Below are 19010 nucleotides of genomic sequence, written 5' to 3' on the forward strand. Positions count from 1 at the left end.
GTACAAACTGTTTACAAATTATAGGACATGAGACTTTAGGGCATCAACCCTAACAGTTGAACGATAGACGCAAACATTAGGCGATCACGTTAAAATACCTTTGGAAATACTTACTTTTATCAAAGGTTAGTAGAAGCCTTTGAGAAAAATATACATTTGTAATAATTTAGAAAAGAAAAAAAAAAAAAAAACCTCTAGGGTTTTGATTTCGTGGTTCTTCTTCATCTTGCTTGTCGCCATTCAGATCGTACTTCATCTTGCTGTTTTGATTTCGTGGTTCTTCTTCATCTTGCTTGTCGCCATTCAGATCTGTACTTCATCTTGCTGTTTTGATTTCGTGGTTCTTCTTCATCTTGTGTTTACAGTTCGATTCATTATTTTTGCTTATTTTGTTTTGTTCATCTTCGCGCTATTTTGATTTCGTTATTGTTTCGTTTCGTTCATCTTACTGTTTTGATTTCGTGGTTCTTCTTCATCTTCATTTACAGTTCTGTTTCATTGTTTTTTCTTATTTCGTTTAATTCATATTCACGCTGTTTTTATTCATTTTCGTTTTGTTTCGTTCATCTCGCTATTTCGATTTCATGGTTATTCTTCATCTTGTGTTTACAATTATGCTTATTTCGTTTCGTTCATCTTCGCGCTGTTTTGATTTCATTTTCGTTTCATTTCGTTCATCTTGCTGTTTTGATTTCGTGGTTCTTCTTCATCTTCGCACTGTTCGTTCTGCTATTAATCTTCGTTTTGTTCACTCTGTTCTAGCTCCACCGAGCCATTCCATCACTTTCAGGTTCAAGCTCCAATCTCTGCTCTTAGTTTCGCAAGCAGCACCACCGAGCCCTTCCATCACTTTCAGGTTCGCAACCAGTTCTTACATTATCAACCATTCTTAGTTTTATTCATGTTGAAATTGCATCTAGTTTATAAAAGTTTTATATTCTCAAATACAAATACTTAAACGTTTAAAATCTCATGTTTAGTTTATGAGATTTTTATTTCAGTAGACGTACTGTTGGACGCATGCGTTTGTATGGTTGTAAGGTGAGAAGCCAACCATAAGATGAGAAGGCAACCATGCGTTTGTAAGGTTGGACGCATGATTGGCTGAAGTATTGGCAGGAGGCGTTGCCAAGAGTTGCTCATGCGTTGGGTATGCGTGAGCAAGAGCAGAGAAAGCGAAATGTTGAGCGCAAGACGCTGGGTAGATAATCGTGTAACAAATGAGCAGAGCTACACGATGAGGTAGACCTGTCTCTTATACACATCTAGATGTGTATAAGAGACAGGTAGATAATCGTGTAACAAATGAGCAGAGCTACACGATGAGGTAGACGATTGTCTAGTAAGTGCTTATACACATCTAGATGTGTATAAGAGACAGGAGGTAGATAATCGTGTAACAAATGAGCAGAGCTACACGATGAGGTAGACGATTGTCTAGTAAGTGAGCGGCGCAACACGATGAGGTAGGTGATCATGTAGGCCTGTCTCTTATACACATCTAGATGTGTATAAGAGACAGACACGATAGGCAGAATACTAAGTGATGGACGTTGGGTGATAGACGCAGGCGCTGGGAGATGACGTTAAGCGATATGTGGATGCGTTAGACAATAAGGTGTCAGCGCTAACAATGGAGGTAAACGATGGGTGTGGTAGCTAAACGATAGGCTATGCGCGAGATCGTTGAGAGCGAGATCGTTTACTAAACGATTGAGCTACACAATGGGCTGTTGGAGTTAAGTGATAGATGCAGGAACTAAATGATGAGGCGGGGTGTGACATGTTAGGATTGTGAAACCAATGGCTATCATCTTTTTGTTTCTGGATGGAAGTAAAATTTGAATGAATGCTTTCTCTTGTGACCCTTTCTTTTCACAATCTTTTGTCTGAACTCTTATTCTATTTTGCAGATGGCTTAATGATAACTGATTAAATGGACCAATCTCGAGAGAACTTACTGGAATTACAAGTCCTAAACTTGTGTAAGTCTTTGTATAATTTCATCGTTGTGTATTAGTTAATTTAGGTGATATACATCCCTGATTGAAGTTTCGTGCCATGTCATGTGATTGGTTTATGATGGATTGTGTCTTCTTTGTTTCAAGAATGTCTCAAACAATGACTTGTGTGAAACAATACCAACCAGTGGACCATTGAGCACGTACCTTTAAACAAGTAGTTTTCTGAATTTTTCTTTGAATTTTGATTCTCTCCCTTTATTCTTTGATCTTACATTGGTATGTGAAAAAATAATAATTTTTGAGCTTACATTGGTATGTGAAAAAATAATAATTTTTTTGAGCTTACATTGGTATGCGAAAAAATAATAATTTTTTCCCTTTAATTTACTTCCTACATAATTAGATTACAACTACCATTTTTTTGCAGGAACGATTTAAAGTTGAAGGTCATGAGACTTCAATATTGCTTCAAATTCATCGATCTTATAATAATTGGAGAGACAGTTTAAAGAAAAAATGGTTGTACAAATATGATACAGTTGCAGAAGCTTTAGTAAATATTCCACCAGGAATTACAAGAGAAGATGCAGAATATCTTTCAAAGTTGTGGAAGTCAACTGAATATCAGGTTGTATTCTAATATCTTTTTCTTGTATATAAAAAAATTGTACTTATTGTTATTTTTTTTTATTGATGCTCATACTGTACTTTTGAAATACAGGAGATGTGTGAAAGAAACCAAAAGAATCGTTCTAAATTAAATGTATATCACACATGTGGTTCACCAAGTATACAACAAAGAGTTGAAAAAGAGGTAATTAGATGAAAAATTACATAAACTTCTTTTAATTTAGTCAAAATATCTAATATATAATATTTTCACTTAAATAGGTTCGAGTCACTAACGAATAACCGAGTCACATTAGAATTTGGGAACTAACTCATTTGACCAATAATGGATTAGCTGTGAATGAAACTACATAGGAGAAAATGGTTTGTACAAAATAATGGATAAATATGATGTTATTGGTTAGAGTTTGAGTAAAGGTCATTAATTTATCATCTCTGTTGCTCTATTCTAGAAATGATTGATTTAAAGAAGTCTCTAGCTTATCCCCTCGGAATTCTTAGACTATTGTCGGATGAGCTATAGAACATATCTTGTTCAAGCAAAGTCTTATCTATAGAAAACTCATATCATTGTCCTATGAATATTTCAAACTAGTAGTTTCGAAGTTTTCAACTTGTAGACTAAACAAAAATTATAGTTAGTTTAGACTATAGTGTCATTTTAGAGTTCAAGATTATGAATTGGATCAAACTGATGATCTTTTTATATTATAGAGGTTTAAAACTTCTCCAAGATCTTATTTGTTTTACTTCTTTCCCTTTTCTTTCACTACTTCTTAGGAAAATTGCTCGTTATTTTGTTTTTTGGTTTCAACTTTTTCTTATGCTCTTCCACAAAATCTAACATTCCATAGATTTCCGATGCAATTTAGATCAATAAAAGAAAAGAAAAGAAATGAAAATGGAATTCCTAGAATTTGTGAATCTGAAATGGGTTTCAAAGACATATGTTTGTTTGTTGTATAGATTTCAATCTATCAAATATTATGGTTCTAACAAAGACATGTGTTTGTTGTAAACATTTAAATTTGTTAGTTTTGAATTATAAAATGTGAATTTGTATTTGTAGTCGGAACTTAAATCATATGCTTCTCAAGTGATTGATGGTACACTTGACATGAACGAGGATGAAATTTTCGTACGGGTATTTGAACCGAAAAAACACAGGCGTGTTCGTGGTTATGAAGTAGGTGTTACTCCTTCGGAGTTGTTTGGATCATCGTCTACTATACGCGATCTTGAGTGTCGTCTTAATGAGTCCGAACAACGACTTCAAGAATTTGAACGACAAAGAAAAGAATCTGAACAACAAAGAGAGGTAGAGGTAGAAGCACTTAGACGTCAAATAAGTGAATTAGAAAATCTTTATGAGGCTAGATTTCAAAAAATGATGGCAAAGATGCGTAAAAAAATTGTTTCTAGTTGATCAATTGTAGTTTGATGTTATAGAATTTGGATAGCCTTTTGGTATACTTTTATGACATATAAGTTTACTTCTATCCATGTCATTGTCTATTTTTTCTATTATATTCTTATACTTTGTAATTCAGGGTACTACATGTAGATGAATTAGTAAAAACAACTTTTCGACATTTGTCAATAAATGTGCTAAAAGGTTTTGTAAGAGAATTTTCGAAGGATATACAATTGTTGATAAATAAGTTTTTATGAAGGTTTTAAAATTTTTGAAAATAACATGATAAGCCTTTAAAAATAATGAAAACTTTCGAAAAAGACTACTTGATAATAGATAATGATCGATAAATAATTTGACAATTATCGAATATATATAACCTTTGAAAAATAATAATTTTTGAAAGTTAATTCACCTTTGAAAAATGATATTTTTTTGAAAGTTAATTCACCTTTGAAAAATGATATTTTTTTGAAAGTTAATTCACCTTTGAAAAATGATAATTTTCGAAGGTTAGTAAACCTTTGAAAAAGTTTTTTCGACGGGATCTATTTCGACATTTTTCAAAGGTTGAGATAACTTTGAAAAAAGATGTATCGAACATCTATTAAATGTTTCTTTTTTTTTTGAAAGTTTTGACCTTCGAAAAAGGTCCATTTTCTTGTAGTGGTGATTCTCACACCTGCAATTACAAAGAAAAGTTGAAGCCATGATTTTGGTTTCTTAAATTGTATTTGTCATATAATGTAATGTTCCTTTTATGTATTTGTTTTCGAGAAAGACACGTCACAGAGACACGTTTTAGTCTAACCTCAACCTTACCATGCGATTTCAGGATCTTTGATATTCGACCAACCAAGAAGTAATTGCTTCACAGAAATTCTGTCGATGGCTATGGCGAAATTTGAGAAGAATTAGTAGATGACCGAGAAAGAAAGAAAGATTACACAAAGTTTTGAACTGATTCAACTCAATACGAACTTACGTTCACTGTGCCAAAGGGAGCAACAATACGCATTTATTCAAAAGGGAAATTTTACAGAGGTTTACAAATAAATCAATAAGTTTTCTTTGTATCTCTTTTTCTTTTCATTATTCTCTCTTTATATATAAAAGATTTAGAGTAGATTTTGTAGCTGATTTACTTTCATAACAGAAAACCTTTATGAATGTTTTATTCTCTTCGAATCTCCACCTTGAAAGAATAATCAGTGCAAGAATTGAATTTGCTCCTTGAGTTGAATTTATCTTCAACCTTTTTTTAGGTTCTGAGAATCCAATAATCTCCGATCATTTTACAAATTTCATTCTTGGAATCAGTTTATCATGTCCGCTGCATTTTTTTGAGGTATGTACCTTAAAGAACTTTCACTTCTCCTTTTTCGATTTGTTCTCTGATGAAATGGAATTTGATATTTATATGCTTGGTTTGCTATCAAATTGTTGATTCTTTGATAGATGTATTGCATTTTGATTGTCACAGATTTTAACTATTTTTTGTGAGCTTCCATAGTCTCTAATTAAGCACTTAAGCCATAGATCTTCTTTGATTGCTTTTGATAAGGCTATATATTATGCTTCAATAGAAAACCCTTAAGCCATAGATCTTCTTTGATTACTTTTGATAAGGCTATTTATTCTACTTCAATAGAAGATAGGGCAACTACCGGTCGTAATTAGCTTTTCAGCTTAACAAATTCTCTCCTAATAAGAAAATGTAACCAGACAATGACCTACATTAATCCAAATCTCCTACATGGTCTGAGTCCACAAAGCAATAGATTTCACATAGGTCATCTTGATATGATTTATACAAGAGATTGGCTTCTTGAGTTTCTTTTAGATATCTAAGTATTCACTTTGTAGCTTTCCAATGTCTCTTATCAGGGTTAGCCATGTATCTATTTACCAAGCTTGTAGAATAGGTTAAATTAGTCTTGTTGATATCACGAGGTACATCAAACTCCCTACTACCATGAATAAGGAATTTTAGCCATGTAATTAACACATTCTAAGTCTTCTGCATTTGGGGAAAGAGTGTAAATAGTTGAAAGTGTTGTGCCAAAGGGACAACCACTAATTTGACTTCTAACATGTTGAACTTCTTTAGGATTTTGTGGAAGTAAACACTTTGGATAATCTAAAGGAATCCTTGATCCCTTTTTTTTGGTTGATTTCTATCCCCATAATTATCTTTTATTCTTCAAGCTCCAGGTCAAATTCCTCCTTCAAGTCGGCTTTAACTTTAGATAAATCTGTTTCATATTTGCTAGCAAGTAGCACATCATCTACATAGAGAAGTAAGTAAAAAATAGAGGAATAAGACATTGAATTTACATAAACATAACTATCATCGGAGCTTCTTGAGAATCCCATATTAGTTATAAAGAAATCAAACCTTTCGTTTCAACACCTTGGTTATTACTTTTACCCATACAAAGATTTCTTTAGTAGATACACAATTTCTTCCTTGCCTTTCTTCACATATCCTTGAGGGATGTTTTATATAGATTACTTCAGCCAAGTCCCTATGCAGGAATGTTGTTTTAACATCAAGTTGTTCTAATTCAAGATCTCCTTTAGTAACGGGTGAGAGAAACATTTTGATTGATGTTCTTTTAACCATTGGTGAGAAAATCTCATGTAATCAATCTTTTCTTCTTTGGTGAAGCCTTTAGCATTTTGATTGATGTTCTTTTAACCATTGGTGAGAAAACCACATACATATATTATATAAGATATAAATAGTTGAACTTAATTATGTTAATGTAACATAATTAATATAAAAAATAACTATAAAGAAGTTATTATTAAGAGGAAGTTATGAGATAACTCCTTCATCTCTCATATATGGAGCACATTCAAGAGGATTTAGTGAGTTAGTTCAATTTTATGTCAAAATTGATTCTACAGAAAATCACTCTCATATTCTTCTTCCTCTGTGCTATTCTCTCAAGATCTCTCCTTTCCTCCCTTACCCAAAATTATAGGCAAACCACACACTTTTCCTTTGGTTCTCTATTTGAGAATAGTAAGGAAAACTTCTCGTGGTGGTGTCCAAGAAGAATTGTGTTGCTGCATTTTTTCTTGAGATGTTCAAACAGAGGAGAAGAGATCGTGACCATCGAAGAGGAATATGTGAAGATTGAGTATCTTCAAGGGTATGTACACTATGTGAAGGAGTAATATAACATGCAACAGAAGAGTTCAGAATCAATAAGCACTTAAACTACATTTAATTTGAGTTTTAAACATGTTGTTCATATGATGTTCATAAGAGGGTTTGAAATACATATTACCTTTGAAGATCTCTTCCACGAATTCAACAGAAATCTACCAAGATAGAGCTTAAATCTTCAAGAAGACTACCACCAAGATCTTCTCCACTATGTTCAAGAAGAAATGTGTGGTAGAAATACTCAAATCAAGCTAAATTGAGGATGAACTTGTGAGGGTTGAGTAGGGTTTTCAGAATTTTTACTTCAGCAAGTAAACTCAAATTTCTTGATCATCTTTCTGCATGGAGCTTCTATATATAGATAGAAATCATGCAAAACCAATAGGTTGCATGGAGGGTACCACCTACTGTGATCATCACATATTACAATTGGATTTCGGTGATAATCCATCATAATGTAGTTACTGGATTTTTCTCAAAAATTGAAAAAATCCACCGACTTAAAAATGATTTCAAAAATCATTTTTATTTTATTTTAAAAATTAGTTTTATAAAATTAATTAAAAAACAATTAATTTAAATAAAACATTTCAATTAATTGTTAATTAATCTTTTTAATTAAAATAATATTAATTTAATATCTTAATATTATATCAATAAAACACCAATTCACCAATATAAATCAACTTCATATTTAAATCCTAATTTAAATATTAATTGATTTTCCAATTTCGTTTAATTTTATCATATACAATCAATTGAAAACCTAAAAATTGAATTTGAACATTTCAAATTCATAACCCTAATTTCATACATCAAATACTCAATTTGTTGTTCCAATTTATAAGCTAGTAGAGGGACCTAATAGACCTACAGATCATGAGCTCCAACGACCTGTAATTAATTCGTTAAACTCTTTAATCAAATTAATTATTATTCGTTAACTATCAAGACACACCACTATAGCTCGATAGTTGCACTCTCCTCACTGTAGATATATTTCTGTCCATGTAAACCATAATCAGTAAGTCAGCCCTTCACAGGTCGTTCGTAATTATAGCTAGGTCAAAATTATCGTTTTACCCTTATAAATACATCTTGTTCCTCAAGTTCCTACTGACCCTCTAATGAACAATTTGATTCATAATATTATTTTATGAATCATGTCCTTCTCTATTATGAGAAGGCGAGGCCCCGATTGTTCAATACCTGGAATCAACGCTTCAAAGAACAACCTATCTGCTAACCCTAAAATGGGTAGGAGTGAATTCCATCTTGCAAGGTTATATCCCCAAGTATCCATCCGGTCTTATCCCCAAAATGGAAGGCTTATTGAGCAGTGCTGTTAGACTAATCTCACCTATGCAGATCAAAGGATACTCCCGAATAAACAGAAGCTCATAACTAGCTCAGGATTTAGTCTGAAATAGTCTGTTTTAACAATAAACGGTTGTTATAAAGAAAAGTGACTATTTCATGGTCTAGTCTATATGCAAACTCATTGCATAGCATGCCTCTACTCACATGTCTATACATGAATGATCTGTGGATCACATCATTTGTATTACCTATACAAAATGAGCCATATTTAATAGTGATACCAGGATGAGCTATCCAATTTCATCCATATACTTATGGACCATTTAAGCTATATACTATTAACTTGATCCTGTTTATGTCACCATATAAAGTTAAAGTATTCATACTATAGCCATTGATATGTTTATTGGATTTTTATAACAGAATGCAAAATCAACAACTTTATTTAATAAGATACTCAATAATATTTTATTGATAAATAGAATGTTTAACAAAAAATTTACGAACTGCGAGTTCTAGAACATTCCTAACACTATGTACCTTTTATTGGGATTTGTATCCTAATTCTCCTGGTAGTCTCGTACTTTGTAAACACTCCGTAAACATATTGTTATGAATAAAATAAATGTTATTTTATATGCATTTACTCAATTCAATAAACTAAGATTCATGGTTATTTCATGTAAACTTAAACATGTATGTGGAGACATACAAGTAGATCATGCCTTAAGTAATAACCTAAATGGTTTGTAGTATAAGGATAAAGGACGGATACTTTATTCTGATGATACTATAGATATGACCCACTTTGTAGATGATACGAGTGTTGTAAAGTGCTACAAATGGTCTGATCTTAACCATTCATGTGGAGACACGCGAGCGGGGGTATCCTATACAAAGAGTTTGTATAAGACCGGACCACGAAATGATTAGTCTCTTTATATAATGCCGTTGATAATTAAGACTTACAGTTCACTAGAATAACCATAGGTGACATGACCTTAATCCTGAGTGAGTTGGGAACTCCTACCCATGAAGACAGTTCTTTGATTTATATAGATGAGAGTGGCCAGATTGCCAACTCAATAAGCCTACCATTTTGAGGATTCGTCTCATTAAGGAGCTAGGAACTCAGCTATACAAGACAGAATTCACTCCTTGGAAGCAGGGGTAAGTAGATAAACTGCTCTTTTAAGGGCTGATTCTAGGTCTTGAACATAGTGGCCACACCCTCTCTTGGAAAAAGAAGACTTGGTCATAGTAGAACTATGACTTATTGTTCATTAGAGAAATCTGTGGTACTTAAGGAGTTAGATGTAACTACAGGGACAAAACGGTAAATTGGCCCAGTTGTACTTACGAGCGATTTGTGAAGGGTCATCGCACTGTTGATTGATCATATGGACACATAAATATATCTGTAGTGCGAAGAGTTCAGCTGTTGATCTTTAGTAGAGTGACCAACAGTTAACGAATGGTGGATCTCATGATTAAAGAATTTAGTCAGTTATTTACATACTGTTGAAGCTTCAAGCTAACTTAATCCAATCCTATATATGGGTCAATCTAATCTCACATATCCTGCTATTTTTCATGGTAATTCTGATTTATTGGCAAAGAGGCGAAGAAATGATGAAGGTCCATAAGGTCCCCTTGGTAGCTCAATGGGTTCAAGTTGAGAATCAGATTTTGGGTTAGTTTGAAGTGTTCAAATTAACAAGAGAAAATTCAATTATATGTGATATAATTGATATGATATATTTGATAGATTATTATTAGAGGAATTAATATAAATATAATTTATATTAAATACTATAAAATAGAAAAATAATTATGGTTTATATGTTTCATATGATGAAATATTAAAACTATAAGTTATAAATATAATATGATAAGTTGGTTATTATATTTATTTATAACATATTAATTATATGATAATTAATTATTCTTTTTCTTTAATAATCGAATTGAGTGGGAGGTTATTGGAAATTTTATGGTAACTGTGAGATAAAAAGAAAATGGTTTTCCAAAATTAGATGATGATTTTTTTTTGTGTCGTTTTGACAAAAGAACTAACTATCGAGTCTCACAGCTTAAACGATCAAATATTGAGTTTACTATATGATTGTTACTTGGTACTACACGATCGAGTAGAAAAGTCTATACGATAGGCTTCTTCTTGCTAAATGATTGAGTATCTAATTTATACGATAGACTTCATCCATCTTCCACTTACTCGATTGTCTACTCGATCGTCTACCTCCTTCATTCCTCTATTCAAAGTCATACAGAGCCCACAACTTTTGGATTTTCACGCGGAGAATACCAATGTATCTCTTCTGGTGGCGTTCTAGTTTCGTTCGAGGTTCGGGGATCTAATTGAACTTGATTGTGATCAAGGTTCATCCAGTCATCCGTTGAGATAGTGTTCTGATCGTTGCATTCAAGTTCGTGCTATTAAACCAGTTGCTGAACGATCAAGGGATACTTGAAGAAAGGTTCTTCAAAGGTTTGCATATTTTATCCCTTGTTTGTTTATTTATAAGAAGCATGCTGGAATTTATAGTATATGCATAATCGTTTCCGTTTAAACTGTAATTGTTTGAGTTCTTTAACAATGGGATTTGGAATGATCCGCTTCCACTCAGTGGATCTCTATTTAGATTTCCTTCAATTGGTATCAGAGCCAGGATTTTCCGATATTCCAAATTTTATTGTTGTGTCGAACTTATTTTATAGTCTTGATGGGTTTTAAGTGTGTTCTACAATGCATTTAAGTGTTAAATGTGTTTGTGGATGGATTGATGGATGTTTCGGGATGATGGCCTCTGTTTTAAAGCTTTCTTTTACATTTCAAAGTTAATTTGTAAGGGCCCCGGTATTTTTGGGCAAAATTAACTTGCTACCGAGTCTGTATTCAAAGTGTTTGAAGTCTTGAGTCGTTTGTGATGACATTTTAATGTATGGCGATGCAGTTCACTTCGAGGAAGAAGAAAACCAAGCATTGGTCGTATCGTGTAGCCCAGGCTAAATGATCATTTAGATTTGGCTAAACGATCGAGTAGAAAAGTTCTAAGGCAGCCCCGTGATACTATATGCTTTATAGAAAATAAGGCACTCTATCTTACAATGCCAAGCATGGTGCCATAGGGCATCACGATGTTGTTCAAGCAAGGGCAAAATGATCATTTTAAACATTTTCTTTTCCGGTTGATGTATTTGAATCATGTTATGGCCTATTTTAGCTTCTTTTGTCACTAACATTCGACTCTACCTCTTAAATTCTCAAAACCTATCAAATCACCAAATAAACACATAAAATTTAAGAACAATCTTCAATTAAGTCGTTTAAGATAGTACATTTTCGATGCAATCATCCATCTTGTCCTATGTGTTGTTCTACCAAATGTTGGACTCTCCCAATGTATCCTCTGTCTAGAAATACTTTTGCTTATAGGATTTTTTTTGTGTGATTATTGTTAAGGTTTTTTTTTTCCTTCTCTGGGTGTCGACTGGTTGTGGGGTTTGTCTGACTCTTCCCTTTTTGTTGAGCATATATTTGGGATCATATTCTTCATTTCAGGGTTATCACTTTTATAGAAGTTTGTGCCACTCTTTGTGTTTGCAGAAAAGCAAGTGTGTCAATTTGATCCATTGTGTAGTGAAGGTTTTGTAGGTTTCAAAGTTGTTATTCTTATAAAGGGATTCTCATACTGCGGGAGAGTCTAAGTTTTCTAAATGAAGAGTTTTTCATTTAAAATCGGGAAAGATCGAAGTTATTATTAAGAGAGAGTCTCACATTTGTTGAGAGCTTAAGTATTCTTTCACAAAGTTATGATGTTTATGTGTAGAAACTTTGAATTTATAGATAAGTACAATATTGTAATTGCTTAATTATTTATTAGAGGCCATACTAGATGATATTACAATAAACTAAGTTACGAAACCTTGTGTTTGGATCTTACTCTTTATCATATGTGCTTTATTTTATGTTCTTTGGATTGTTGTAATATTGTTTGTGATGACTTGTTACATTGTGAATAAGATAACTCTTCTTTCATATTCGAATCGGGATTTTGGTACTCATCTAGGTTTATCATTTTACTGATATCATTAACCTAGAGTTGAAGAATATTATAAGAAGACTTTATTATAAGAAGACTTTTATTCTTCTTCTTCTAAATAAATCTTCTTTTAATTTTTAGTTCAATCAAGAATAAAGAATAGAGTGAGGCGATTGAACCTCGACCTGACGGATGATGTTGTATGCCTTAACTAATTAATAGATACAAAAGGAAAAAAGTAGTTCCAATAAGTTGAAGAGTTTGAAGCATTAGTACACATGTGGTCCATGACTAAGACTTGTCAAAAATCAGTTTGATCATGTGATCTACATATACTAATTTCTTCAGGTCTCTCCATATATACAAATATTATATTATTAGATCATTCATAAAAATTTACAAAGGGACCATTACTTTCTGACTCTCTTGAAAGTTACTTTCAAAATATTTAATTTATTTTTATATGTCAGCTACTCCTTAAAATTATGGGACTGTTGCAAATATATATATTAGATTCAAAATATTAACAGATATAACATAATGTAAAAAAATTATAAATATGATTAAATTTAAATAATCTATCAGTGATAGACCATATTATTGGTAGGAATATATCAGTAATAGACTATATCATTGATAGGAGTCTATCAACGATAGAAGCCTATCGCTGATAGACTTGACTATATTTGCAAATTTGTTTAAATGATGTTATACACTTGATTATTATTCCTAAAAATGTTACCAATTACAATTACCCTAAAATTATATCTTTACCAAAGCTCTTCTCTAACCCATTCACCATTTAACCAAATTCATTTCTAACTTCAAAAACCATTCAAAGAGCATAATGATAACAATCTTCTTGCCAAAGGATTTCACCAATAACCATATTTCTAGGCATATACCATTTGTGCTTTGGTTCTATCTATTTTATTGAACTATAATAGGACTAAGGTGACAACTAGATATCAACATTAATAACAAATTTTCTGTTAAAATATATGGTCATGACTGTAAAAATTCTTCAGAGTTATATATATGTGTGTTTATATATTAGAAAATAGTCTTTCTATATAACAACTACAAAAGATCAGTGGTTGAAAATGAGAATATAAGGTTGTTATAAACTTCTATCTTTTCTTTAAAGTGGAAGGTGGAAGAAGGGCATCTTAATGCTTTGTTTCTAAGAGAAGTTGGGCATGTGTTGTTCCATTGGGATTTCTATATTTTAGTACCTAAATTTAACAAAATTTTGAAAAATTTCCAAATTCTTGGCTCCAACTCATTTTCCAAAATGTAATTTGTTGTTTGCTTCTTTATATCCACCAAACAAGAGACTTTTTTTATTGCTGTATAAATTATTGTCCTTTGGTACAACCACCAAAACTTCAATGATCATTTAATTATCATCATTAGATATAGGCAGGCTCCTTAATAATATTTTATCTTTTTTCCATTAAACTTGCATTTTTAGTTTCAAAATATGTTTATTCTTATTTTTGTTCTTAGAAGAAAAAATCTATTAAACTGCATGTTAGTCATTGGTATAAAAAAGCCTATTTCGATAAAAAAATCAGTAACGCATCGTTACATTTGATGAATTGTGAAAGTTAATTAGAAATAACTATTAGAATATCTTTGAATATTAAGAGTTTGTTTGAGAGTTTGACAGAACTAAAATCACTTTTCTTCTAAAATTGTGATGTTTGACATTGATGAAAAGTGATTTTGAAAACATAAAAATCACTTTAGGGAGTGTTTGGAGTGAGGGGATGAGTTACTATGAGTTTAAATATGAACTCAACTCAGTGTTTGGAGGGCCAATTTTGTATGTCACTGATATTTCATACTCATGTTCACCAATAGTGCATTCAACTCTCATCACCACTGATGTCCCTGTTGTCCAACTCCAGCCACCACCTTGGGTAGCCAACTTCGCCCACCACCTCCAGCACCCAACCCCGGCAACCACAACTGGTAGCCTACTTTGGCAACATTTGACTACCATCGTCGATGACCAATTCTGATGATCTTCGAAGGTTGCCACTTCCACCAACTCCGTCGACCATTATGCTAAATTATAACTACTAAAATTTTGGGGTTGACATACAAGTTTTTTTTTTTTTTTTTCTCTTTATGCTCATGTTAATAAAACCTTAGTTTAATCCTTAAAAATAACTATTAAATTTAGAAGACATATATTGATGGTTAGAAAATGTCAATACATGTTTGTACTTAAGTTGATGAACAAAAAATCAATATAAATACCTTTATTGACACAAAAGTAGGTAAGTTTCATCAAAATAGTTAATTCCGATTTTTTGATTAGTTTATAATATTTTATAGTTGTTCTTAATAGTAATTTGACATTAATAAAAATACTTTTAGCATATAACAAACCAAGTAAACTTGTACGTAAAAACACTTTTGAGAAATGGTTGTCAAACACATGAGTGTTTTTATTTCAAACTATTTTTATAAAAAGTGTTTAAATGAAAATGACTTTTTCTCACACCACCTCCCGAGTTTACCTCTTTCTCCTAGAAGGAGGCATGACGACAACAAATACTACCCTTTTGTGATACTTACTGTCCATCAAAACTAGTTTTGCTCGACCTCAATATAACCCCTAACAACGAATTAACTTAAACTCTTATCTTATTACCAATAAATTTAATCTCTATACAAATTATGATTACAAACATCCAACAGAAATACATACAACCAAACTCCTAAATTTTCCAAACAACTAGGACAAGGAATTAATCCTGTCATGTGGCAGACCTCGACTTCACGTGGCAACTGGAACTCCTTCTATACCCGAGAGGGAGGGAGGGAGGGAGGGAGGGAGGGGGGAAGGGGAAACAAAACATTTGGAAAATGAAGAATATAAGCTCAAACATTCAACATTTAAGAACTATTTCACATTTTTTACATTTAAGAACTTTTACAGTTAGTTATTGTAATTACTTATATCAGAAATTAGTATAAATACTCATCATTTACAAATTTTGTAGATACAACATACATAGCTTTAAGAAGAACTTGAAAATCTATAAAAGAAAGAATCTGTAACTTAGCTCTTAATAAAACTCTCTCCTTCCCGTGGATGTAGGCTTCAATAAGCCGAACCATGTATATCGTTGTGCATCTTCTTCTCTTCTTCCCATCGTCTACACGATTGCATGGTTATTCTTCATTTTCTTCTTCCCATCATCTACACGATTGCAAGGTTGCTCTTCATTTCTTTCTTCCATTGTTTACACGATTGCATGTTTCTTTCATCATTTACTCAAAGCAGTTGCACAGATCAAACAAGAAGACATTAGGGTTAGAAGAAGTGTAAGGAATTCAAAAGGCAGAGAACGAGAGAATAAGAGAGCAAAAGAGAGAGAAAGAACTGAATTAATCACCCATCAGAAAAGGTTTTTCTTTCATTTCCATCAGACAAAGAGTAGTGGTTCAAACCACGTGTAAAGCATCAGCTGGAAAATCGTGGATGTTTAATAGCCAAGTTTTCTACCAAACCAAATTAATTTTTAGGGTAAAAGAACTAGGCTAATGTTTGGATCAGCAAAGAAAGGCCATACAAGTTTTCATCATCTGGGTTGAATTCAACAAATATAAAGAAGTAGGCCTAACAAAGTGGTATCAGAGCAAAAAGACTTACAAGATTTCAATCCTTGAAGAATCAAGACACAAGTTTTCATCCAAAAATGTCAGTAACAAGGTTTGAGGTGGAGAAATTCGATGGCAATAGAGACTTTGGACTGTGGAAGGCCAAGATCAAGGTGATTCTTGGCCAGCAGAAAGCTTATAGAGCCCTCCTTGACCCATCAACACTCCCTGCCACTGTGACAGCTCAAGAAAAGGAAAACTTGGAGCTGGCAGCCTATAGTACGTTGGTTCTAAATCTTAGTGACAATGTTCTTATATAAGTTTTAGATCAAGAAACTGCATATAGGATGTAGACTAAGCTAGAAGAGTTATATGCTACTAAAGACCTTCCTAACAAAATGTATCTTAGGGAGAAATTCTTCACATTTAAAATGGATTCATCTAAAACTTTAACTGATAACTTAGATCAATTCAAGAAAATTGTTGCCGAATTTAAACTCTAGGAGAAAAACTTGGTGATGAAAATGAGGCCTATGTGCTTCAAAACTCCTTGCCTGAACCGTATAAAGAAATAAAAAATGCTCTAAAGTATGGAAGGGATACTATAAGCACATACACTATAATCTCAGTCCTAAGAACTAGAGAGCTTGAGTTACAGATTGATTGAAAGGATAAACCTAGTGGTGATGGTCTATTTGTAAAAGGAAACTTCAAACAAAACTATTTAAAAGATAGAAAACCTCACAACTCAGAAGAAAATAAATCAAAACAGAAAATAAAATGCAAGTACTGTAAGAAAAAGGGAAATCTAATTAAGGAGTTTTATCTTAAAGAGAAAGAATCAAGAGAAAGAAAAGGATTCTAAAGGCAAACAACCCGAAGCATCTGTTGTAGAAGGATCCTTCATCTACTAAGATGCTTTAGCCTCAACTTTAGACAAATCTAATCATGTAAACCCTCTAGGAAAACATGATTGGGTTCTAGATTCTGGATACACCTATCACATGACCTCAATGAAACCTTGGTTTAACACCTTTAAAGAAATAGAAGGAGAAATGGTATATATGGGAAACAACCAAGGCTGTAAAATAGAAGACATTAGCTCTGTTTCTATGAAACTTAATGATGGAACTATTAAACTTCTTAGAAGAGATATGTTCCATTACTTAAGAGAAATCTAATATCCTTAGGTATGCTAGATGCTATTGGGTGTGAGTACAGGGGTAAAGGAGGAACCCTTGAGGTGCTAAAGGATTCTAAAGTGATATTAGTTGGGAAAAAGATAAATGACTTATTTGTGGTCAAAGAAGTTGAAATGATGACAGGGGCATATGTTGCCACCACAAATGAGATCACAGAGGCTGATGTATGGCACAAAAGGTTATCTCACATTAGTGCTAAAGGCCTAGAAGTCCTATCTAAACAAGGGATTCTCCCTAAAGGTCTCTTGGAAAATCTAACATTTTTTTAACACTGTGTTTTAGGGAAAGCCACAAGGCAAAGTTTCACTAAAGCATAACATACCACAAAAGCTATCCTAGACTATATACACTCTGACCTATGGGGTCCAGCTTCTACACCTAGCCTAAGTGGCTCAAAGCATTTACCTTTTTTTTTTTTTTATTATTATTGATGACTTCTCTAGAAAAAGTAGGGTTTACTTCCTTAAAACTAAAGACCAAGTGTTTGATAGGTTTAAGGAATGGAAACTCATGATAGAGAAACAGACATCTAAAGAAATTAAATACCTAACAACTGACAATCGACTGAAATTTTTTTGTGAAGAGTTCAACAAATTCTGTAAAGAAACAGGAATTACTAGGCATAGGACTGTTAGATTCACTCCTCAACAAAATGGAGTAGCTGAAAGACTAAACAGAATAGTCGTGGAAAGGGTTAGATGTCTCCTATTAGATGCAATTCTAAGTGAAAAATATTGGGTTGAGGCTGCAAGCTACACAGTGTACACCTTAAATAGATGTCCACATTCCTCCCTAAATTTTTTGACTCCTGAAGAAAAATGGACCACACATCCACCTAACCTAGAAAAACTAAGGGTATTTGGATGTGTTGGTTATATTCATCAAAATCAAGGGAAACTAAAATCTAGAGCTGTAAAGTGTATGTTTGTAGGGTTTTCTGAAGGAGTAAAAGGATTCAAGATGTAGAATCCTATTGAGAAAAGGTTTGTTATAAGTAGAGATGTCACTTTCAGAGAGAAAGAAATGTTTATGCAAAAAGAAAAGACATCTTATGAAGTTCATAATAGCCCTAATACAGCTAGGATTGAGGTAGAGACACCTAAAGTTTCTTCCACTCACCAAAACCTTCCTATTGATTTAGAAGAAGAAGAAGAGGATATCTCAAATGAGAATACAGGGAATACTGAAGTTGTACCTGATTTAAGTCAGTATTCCTTTGCTAGGGATAGAAAAAGAAGAGTGATAGTTCCTCCAGCTAGGTATACTGAAACTAACTATATGAACCTAGTTTTAAATGCCACAATAGCTCCTAATGACCAAGAACCAGCCACTTTTGAAGAGGCAGTGAACTGCTCTAATACTAGGTCTTGGATTCAAGATATGTGTGAAGAGATGGAGTCACTCACTGTCAATAATACCTGGACCCTAGCTCCTCTTCCTAAAGGGTGTAAACTTATAGCCTCTAAATGGATATATAAACTACAAGAGGGTTCTACCAAAGAAGAAAATCCTAGGTACAAGGCAAGGTTAGTGGCTAAAGGGTTTACTCAGAGGGAAGGAATAGACTATATTGAAATTTTTTCACTAGTAGTAAAACAAACCTCTATTAGGCTACTTTTA

General features: G+C 32.8%; 1 long non-coding RNA gene across 2 annotated transcripts; it reads left to right on the forward strand.

The window, feature by feature from the left end:
• Nucleotides 1-4855: 4855 nt before the first annotated feature.
• On the forward strand, nt 4856-12411 carry LOC120069186. Of its 2 annotated transcripts, XR_005479464.1 has the most exons (4): nt 4856-5052; nt 5274-5356; nt 10790-11015; nt 11482-12411. It is a non-coding gene; the product is annotated as an uncharacterized LOC120069186 (long non-coding RNA). The 2 variants fall into 2 exon arrangements; XR_005479465.1 differs by lacking the exon at nt 10790-11015.
• Nucleotides 12412-19010: the final 6599 nt, after the last annotated feature.

The sequence above is a fragment of the Benincasa hispida genome, unplaced genomic scaffold (genome assembly GCF_009727055.1).
Source record: "Benincasa hispida cultivar B227 unplaced genomic scaffold, ASM972705v1 Contig281, whole genome shotgun sequence".
Lineage (NCBI taxonomy): Eukaryota > Viridiplantae > Streptophyta > Magnoliopsida > Cucurbitales > Cucurbitaceae > Benincasa > Benincasa hispida.